General features: G+C 39.8%; 1 protein-coding gene across 5 annotated transcripts in view; it reads left to right on the top strand.

The window, feature by feature from the left end:
- LOC125125119 (membrane-spanning 4-domains subfamily A member 4A-like) overlaps positions 1–8,486 on the top strand; it is a 142,456-nt gene that overhangs the window by 31,939 nt on the left and 102,031 nt on the right. The gene's annotated exons all lie outside the window — the stretch shown is intronic.

Genomic DNA, 8,486 nt, shown 5'->3' on the forward strand with positions numbered 1-8,486 from the left:
CTCAGCCCTTCTCTACCAAGTTTTTTCATGTGTCCATGATTAACTAGTGGAGTAACCAGATCTAGATAATTTAGTATGGCCTCAGTCGCATGTCTGGCAGTTGGCAGATGCTTGGTTCTCCTCTGATTCACAAATGTTTTTCAAACGTCTGCTGAATCATGTGTGCCAGTGTCCCACTGACCTAAGCAAATGGCATGGACAACCCAGATTCAAGGGGTAAGAAAATAGACTCCATATATTCAGGGACAGGTCTGTACAGTCATTTTGCATGGATGAAGGGAGGGGAATTGTGTTCATTTATATACTCATCCTCTTTCATTTCCTATTAAGATCAGGTCTTCCTAAATTGAAAATCCTAATGTGGCAGCCATTTGGCAATTAGAACATTTTAAGAGACCATCACTCGTGCAAATTCTTTTCTCTGAATTTACCTTCTCTCATTCAATTTTCCATGGATATAGAATTTGAATGGTGATCACCCTTTATGAAAATCCTCTGATACTGGGTTAGTGTTCCCTGAGTTAAGCAAACTCTGTTCCAAATACTTTATGATTTACCATTTCCATCCTCATCACTCATGTTTTCCTCTGGACCTTTTCCAGTTTCTCTCCCCCCACCCTGTCTCCTCCCACACCTCTGTAAGCATGATGCCTAAAACAATGTAGTAATAGCTATCTGATATAAGATAATTGTTCTTATTATGCTTGAATTCAAGTGAATTCTCAAGATATAGTGGAAGACTCAATTCATAGAGCTTAAAAACTTAGAATTAATTTGAAGCCCTTTTGTTTATGGAGGTCTTGGCTAAATTATACTGTAACTTACATATTCATATTAACATTTATATTGATTAAAACATTGCATCTCTTATTCAAAAATGGGCATAGTAATTGTTACCGTGTAGGGTTATTGTAAATGAATTATAAAGTATCTGGCATGTTAGTAGATTGTAATAATAAAGATAATCAGAATAAGTATTGTTTCCATTATTGTCACCACATTAATCGTGGTGGCTAGATACTTTATTTTGCTCTATGTTTGCATTATTTCTAAAGTTCATTTTGGTTGGCTCATCAGCTAAATGTCCTCTGCCTTTTTGTGTGATCAGCTATAACAACATGGGAATGTCACACTGAGTTAGTCCAGAAGTTATTTTCTCCATTTCCAGATGGCTATGAAACCTCATAACCTTTCGATAATACATCCTCTGCCCACAGATTCACGGGTAACATGCTGTGTGCTACTTTTCATTCTTCACATACCCTTAGAATTCTTCTTATTTTCCAGTCTGTCAAAGCCTACTCTTTTCATGGGATTTACTGTAGCTGTAAGTTGGTCTGTGGAATGATGTAGAATATAACTGTATTCCTCAGTGTTCCCAAATCAAGACTTTTTGAAGCTTCATGTTGCTAGTTCATCCAGGGAAGTTATGATGATACAAGTGATCAAAGTTTTCTTGAGTTGTAGTCAGTGGGATTAAGCTTCTCCTTCTCGCAGATGATTCTGATTCCCTTGCTGGATAGTTCCAAGAAAGGCTCTCTTTGCTCTTTCTCTTATTCTTTTCCTCCTGAAACTGAAGCTCAATTTTATTTAAATTCCTCGTCTTTCTCTCTGTTGCAGAATCTCCCCCTTTTAAACATCTGTGCACTAGAAAGTACAGCAGTTTCGGTCAACCACTGTGAACACATGTCAGGGGTTCCCAAATCCTCCCTTTTTCTCTCACAGTTTATTATATAAATAATCATGGCTCCAGATCTTATCCCATTGTCCTTCCCAAAAATATCTTGGAAGGGATGAGTGGATACGAGGCAAGGAGAGCAATTTGGGCTTCTGACTATGAATTTTATTTGGAGGGGTATGTAATTCATTCCATAGCAGGGAGATAATTTGTATAATTTAGAATAAAGAGAGAGAGATTTTGTCAGCATAAAATATATGAAATTTATGCCACAAGAAGCAGTAATTTTTGCAAAGATAATTTATTTTGGGGTTTTTTGTTTGTTTGTTTTTTGCTTTTTAGGGCCACATGTGTGGCATTTGGAAGTTCCCGGGCTAGGGGTTGAATTGGAGCTGCAGCTGCCAGCCTACACCGCAGTCACAGCAATGCAGGATCCTTAACCCAGTGAGCGAGGCCAGGGATTGAACCCGAATCCTCATGGGTATTAGTTGGGCCCATAACCACTGAGCCACAACAGGAGCTCCAAGATAATTTGTTTTATAGATGTTTCATTATGGAAAAATATTGTGCTAGATAATCTTCTAAACCCTGTACATGCATTGATTATTCAATCTTTACCACAGTGCCATACTAGGCACTATTCCTGCTCATCTTTTATAGATGGAGAAACTGAAGTACAAAGATTTTAAGAAACTTGCCCAAAATATCCCAGCAAGTAATGTTGCAGAGCCAAAATTAGGAACCTGTTGGTTTAGATTTAGACCTTATGGATTCAGTTTGATGTTTTAGAGCGTTGCCTTGAGGACTTAAAGCTTTCTGCAGTGATACATGTATTACCAGCAACTCCACGCCTGTATCCTAGTGGAGGCCAGAGGGGTAGTAAAACATCAAGGGGGCCATAGGGAAGGAAAGGCTTATGTGTGTCTGTGTTGATGGGGGGAGCAGAGTGAGAGATTGGGAATTCCCAAAGGGTCAAAAGTGTACCTTGTGAATTGATGGAGAATTCCCTGGATGAAAAGGAGTTCTACATCCTCCTTAGGACTCCTGGTACAGGTGTGATCCACTAACAATAAGTTTATCTTTTTGGTAATGCAGTGCACCTACATGCCCTCCTAAATATTATAAGCACAAGTGAGGCATTGTATAAATAAAGATGATTCTTTCCAAGAGAGCATCTCTGTACCACATTTCTTAATATAACATTTTAGTTCCTTGCTAACAACAGATCTCAATGAGGGTTTTATGACTGTACATTGGTATTGTAGTAACTTCTGATATGAGCAGGTGTTTCCACATAAGGCTCTTCCCAGACTGTGGCTCCAAGTCAATCAGCATAAACCAGATGTGATGGTTAATTTTGTGTGTCCACCTGACTGGAACATGGGGTGCCCAGATATTTGGGTAAACAGTATTCTGGGTGTGTGGATATGTCTGGATGAGATTAATATTTGAAATGGTAGACTCAATAAAGCAGATTGTCCTCCTCAACATGGGTGGGCCTCATCTAATCTGTTGAAGGCTTGAATAGAACAAAATACTGAGGAAGAGAGAATTTGTTCTCTCTGCCTGGTGATCTTTGAGCTGGGACATTGGTCTTCTCCTAACTTTGGACTCACACTCAGGCTAGAATTTATATCACCAGCTCTCTTGGAGCTCAGTTTACAAATCTTGGGACTTCTCAGCCTCCATAACATGCAAGCCAATTCCTTATAACTAATATCTCTCTTTCTTTCTCTCTATATAAGGTGTATATCCTGTTGATTCTGTTTCTCTGGAGAACCCTAACACTGATTTTATGGAAAATGGAACCTGGAGGAACAGAATTTTAAGGATGAATTTTCTGAATTGGTTCTGAGGTTTTTAGAGTTGACTCTGTACTCTGATTAGATTTACATGTTAATTACTTCAGGAGTAGAGGGCACTGATAATCCATGGCATGAGGAGTCCCCATTGTGGCTCAGTAGGTTAAGAACCTGACATAGTCTCTGTGAGGATGCAGGTTTGATCCCTGGCCTTGCTCAGTGGGTTAAGGATCCGGCATTGCTTCAAGGTATGGCATAGTTTGTGGATGCAGCTTGGATCTGGTGTTGCTATGGCTGTGGTATAGGCCTCCAACTGCAGCTCGGATTTGACCCCTAGCCTGGGACTTTCCATATGCTGCAGGTGCAGCCCAAAAAAAAAAAAAAAAAAAGGAAGAAGAAGAAGCAAGGTGCTGCAAATAGAAAAATACATGAAACAAATGTCCTTCAGCAGATGAATGGTTAAACACAACCTGGAACACCTCTGCAATGGAATAATACTCAGTAGTTGAAGAGAATGAACTATTGATATACACAACAACATGGATAGGCCTTGAGAGAATTATCTTAGTGGAAAAACTCACTCTCAAGAGCTTAACCTTGTATGATTCCATTTATGTAACATTTTTCGAAATGGCAAAACAACAGAGAGGGAGAACAGAGTAGTGGTTGCCAAGATACAGAGATAGGGTTGGTGGTGAGGTGTTAATATGAAGAGGTAACATGAAGGAGTAGTTTTGTGGTTATGAAACAGTTCTGTATCTTGAATATTGTGATGGTTCTAGATATATACATAGGATGGAATTGTATAGAACTAAATGCAACTAAATATTCACACATACAAATGTATGCAGGGTAAGATGACAAAAACTGAATAAGGTCTGCAGTTTAATTGTATTGTACCAGTATCAGCTTCCTGTGTTTGATATTTGATATTGTGTCTCAGCTTGTATGAGATGTAGCAAGTTGGGTGAAACATTGGCTGAAGGGTATGTCTATCTTTGCATTTTCAAAGAATTTTCCATGAGTCTATAATTAGTTTAAAATGCAAAAAAAAGAGAAAAAAATTAAAAAAAACTTTACAGAGGTCGAAAAGTAAAAGAAAAAAAATACATACTGAAGTATGAAATGAAATAAAGTACATGTGTGTGTTCATATTTATTTCTATGTTAGAAAATTACACAGAAAACAATTCTTGTGAACAGAAAAATCAATAAATGTGTTATAGATGGAGTGGGGGGGGGCTACTGAAATGTGTGTTGTTATGGGTTTGTTTTTTTTTTTTTCATAACAAAGAGAACAGTGAGAGAGAGAAATAGATGAGATATAAAGTCAAAGAAGGTCTGTGAAAAATATTTCCAGGCTGATGGAAAAGTGATTCTGGAATGATAGCTGTGTACCAGTGATGGAGAGTGAGTAGGCCAGGCATTGCCAATGAAGACGTCTTCAAAATGATGAAATTAATAGAATTTGTAATATGAATTGTGTTAAGAGGAGACTTAGAAAACTAGTGGAGAGTTTGGGGTTAAAAAGCAAGGAGGAAAAAAGGAAATGCCATAATTCTAGGGGAAAAGAAAAAAGTACAAGAGAAAGAAAAAATATTAAATGACTCAGCTCTGATAAGTCATAAAGATATAAATACACTATATCTGCACCAAATTATGAGCTTTGCAGAGACCATGAAGGGTGAGAAATATTCGTGTGTGTGATGGTTGGGTGTTGGAAAGAGGAAGGAGAGTTAAATCTTAATCTTCCATAGTAGGAGGATCAGTGCTTCTACGCCTTTTTCATGGTGTTCATAGAAAATGATATATGGTGCATGGCTGAATTTGAAGCATTTATTTACTTATTTTTAAATTAAAAAAAATTTTTTACAGCCGCACCTGTGGCATATGGAAGTTTCCTGGGTTAAGGGTCAAATCAGAGCTACAGCTACAGGCCTATGCTACAGCTACGGTAATGCCGGCTTGCAGCAACACCAGGTCCTTAACCCACTGAGGCCAGAGATCGAACCCGCATCTTCACAGAGACTATGTCAGGTCCTTAACCCACTGAGCCACAACAGGAACTCCTAAATTTAAAGTATTTAGAATTACAAATGGGTCTACTTGCTATTCAAGATAATCCTTGTATGACTAGTTGATTTTTTTTTAAACAATTGAGTATATAAATATGATTATTGAAACTGCAAACACCACTTTGATTGCATATGTGACAAGGCAACTCAGTGTTTCAGAAGGAAAAATAATACCTAAAAATATATTGAATCATTTTTCTTCCCCCTTATCACCCATTCTGGGGTGTGATAGGAAGAATTATGGGCCCCAAGAAAATTCTATGCCTTAATTCCCAAGACTGGGAATATAATGAGATATCACACCCATGAATATGTTACCTTAAACTCTGTAGGTAAAGCTCCTAAGTATACTTTCTAATAGGGAAATTTTCCTGGATTATTTGAATGCACCGATTGTAATCACAGGACATCTTAAAAGCAGACACAGAAGCTTGAGAAGGACTTGACAAACCCTTGCTGGCTTGAAGATAGGGGGAACCTGCATGAGAAGAACTTCAGGTGTCTTTTAGGAGCAGAGTGGCCCCCCGCAGACAGATGGCAAAGAAACAGAGACATCAAACCTACAGCTGCAAGGAACTAGATTCTTCCAATGGTAAATGAGCTTGGAAGAGGACCCCTAGCCTCTGGACCACAGACCTAGCCAGTGCTCTGATTTTAGCCCCATGAGACCATGAGCAACTAATCTAACTAGGCTTGCCCAGGACTTCTGACCTACAGAAACTAAGAGATAATATATTTGCGTCATTTTAAGAAGCTGTGTTTCTAGTAATCCGTTAAACAGTGGTAGATAATACAGGGGGATAATAGTAAGGTTCGTTCTGTTTTGAGCAAGATTTGAAGGTTTTTGCCTTAGCAACTCTATTATTCAGAGTCGGCTAACTTCTGTGACAAACAGTTCAATGCTTTCCTTGGCCTAGTGCCATAAAAGGTTTCTTAGGTCTCAGTCCAACTAAATGTTTAGCAGTGGATTTAATCTATGCACGTCTTTATGGGCAAGGCTCAGTTCTATACAGATCTCAGCCTCTTCTGGGTCCTGGACTCCCTACATCTGACCAGAACAGGAGGAGAGCGAGATTGTGAGACTAATGCAGGGGATCTTGGGGTCAAGCCTGGAAGTGGGGAGCATCACCTCATCAGCATTCCACTGGGGAGAGTCGCCTTCCTACCGCCTTAGACACAAAGAGGCTGTAAAGTATAATCTAGCCATGGAGTATTCAGTCTCACAAATGAAAATGTCCTCGTGAACAACTGACTTGTGTTTCCCAAAGGATCTTGGGAATTGTAGGTATAAAGCAGTAGCATCAGAAAATCAACTCTTCACAATTTTACCCAAAAAAAAAAAGCCTAAGAGAGATGTTTGGAATAAGATAGTTAAATAAAACCCTAGATTGCCTTTGGCTGCCTTCGGTCTTTTGCACCCTTCTTTATAAACTGCTTCTTCACACATTCACCTCCCCTTATTGGCTTCTAAACTCACTGATGGGATGGTATTGGGTATGTCAGACAGGGGGATAAGGAAGAGAATTCCTTGGTAAAACAAAGAGAGAAAAGTATTTTTGCAGAATGTAAAGGGGTGAGGGGACTTCTGACGTGCTCCCTAGCATCATTCCCAGTGGGATGGAAAACCTAGGAGAGGATGGTTTTCTACATTTTCATGCTGTAAGTCTAGACCATAGGCACTGAAGTCTCATAATTTTAGCGGAAATGTATTCCAAGTATGGGATAGAAGCATCAAGTTCACAGGACACAAGAGTTCCTGTCATAGCTCAGCGGTTTACAAATCTGACCAGCATCCATGAGGACACAGGTTCGATCCTTGGCCTTGCTCAGGGGGTTAAGGATATGGTGTTGCCATGAGCTGTGGTGTAGGTCGCAGATGTGGCTCGGATCTGGCATTGCTATGACTGTGGTATAGGCCAGCAGCTGCAGCTCTGATTCAATCCTAACCCTAACCCTAACCCTACCCCTACCCCTACCCCTACCCCTACCCCTACCCCTACCCCTAACCTGGGAACCTCCATATGCTGGAGGTTCCTAGCCTGGGAACCTCCATATGCTGTGGGTGTGGCAAAAAAAAAAAAAAAAAAGAACAAAGTTCACAGGACACAGAGGGTCTAATGAAAACTGGGACAGTGACTTGGTGGTAAGTGGTGTGTACTAGCTGCTAATGACAAGAATTGCTTCTCCAATGACCTGGCACTATTTAAGACCCCAGTACCGTGTGTGTGTGTGTGTGTGTGTGTGTGTGTGTGTGTGTGTGTGTGTGTGTGTGTGTGTGTGTTGGATGGATAGGGCGCTGAATAGGCAGGAATGACCGAATGGGTTGGGTTCTCAAAGAATTTGATTAAGAATTGCCAATGTATATTTCCTGAACACCTGAGTTTGTGGACTGAACATTAAACCCATTAGACAAGCACCATACAAACGTGCTAGTTTAGCTGAAACAAAAGGGGTGAATTAATATTATTGAGATTAAGTTGAGTGCAAAGTGGTATCTATATGGGAACCATAGACCAACTGAAGTAGGGACCCTATCAAGGTCAACCAACCTTGGGCTGTTGAGGAAGTTAATCCTTCCTACAGAAGCAAAGGCAACAAGGAGCACATAGCCAGTCTCTCCAGCCCTGTATGTCACTATTCTACTGCGCATAACTTCACTTACCTCTAGGTGGGGGCCCTAAGCTTCCACGTATGCTCTTAAAAATCATATATCCTTTGTGTAGAATTCTGGAGAAGACACAGATACAGCACAATCTGGGGGTATTCACAAGAATATGGGAGAATTATTGTGGTTTCAAAAAAGAAGGAAGTTGGAGAGATATACCTGAAATACTTATTTTCGACTTCTTGAAATAGGAAAAGAAAAAAACACAGAAGCTGATATGTGTGATGAATATTGGGGAAATAAAGGATGGTTAATGACTCAAGATGG

The sequence above is a fragment of the Phacochoerus africanus genome, chromosome 4, assembly GCF_016906955.1.
Source record: "Phacochoerus africanus isolate WHEZ1 chromosome 4, ROS_Pafr_v1, whole genome shotgun sequence".
Classification (NCBI taxonomy): Eukaryota; Metazoa; Chordata; class Mammalia; order Artiodactyla; family Suidae; genus Phacochoerus; species Phacochoerus africanus.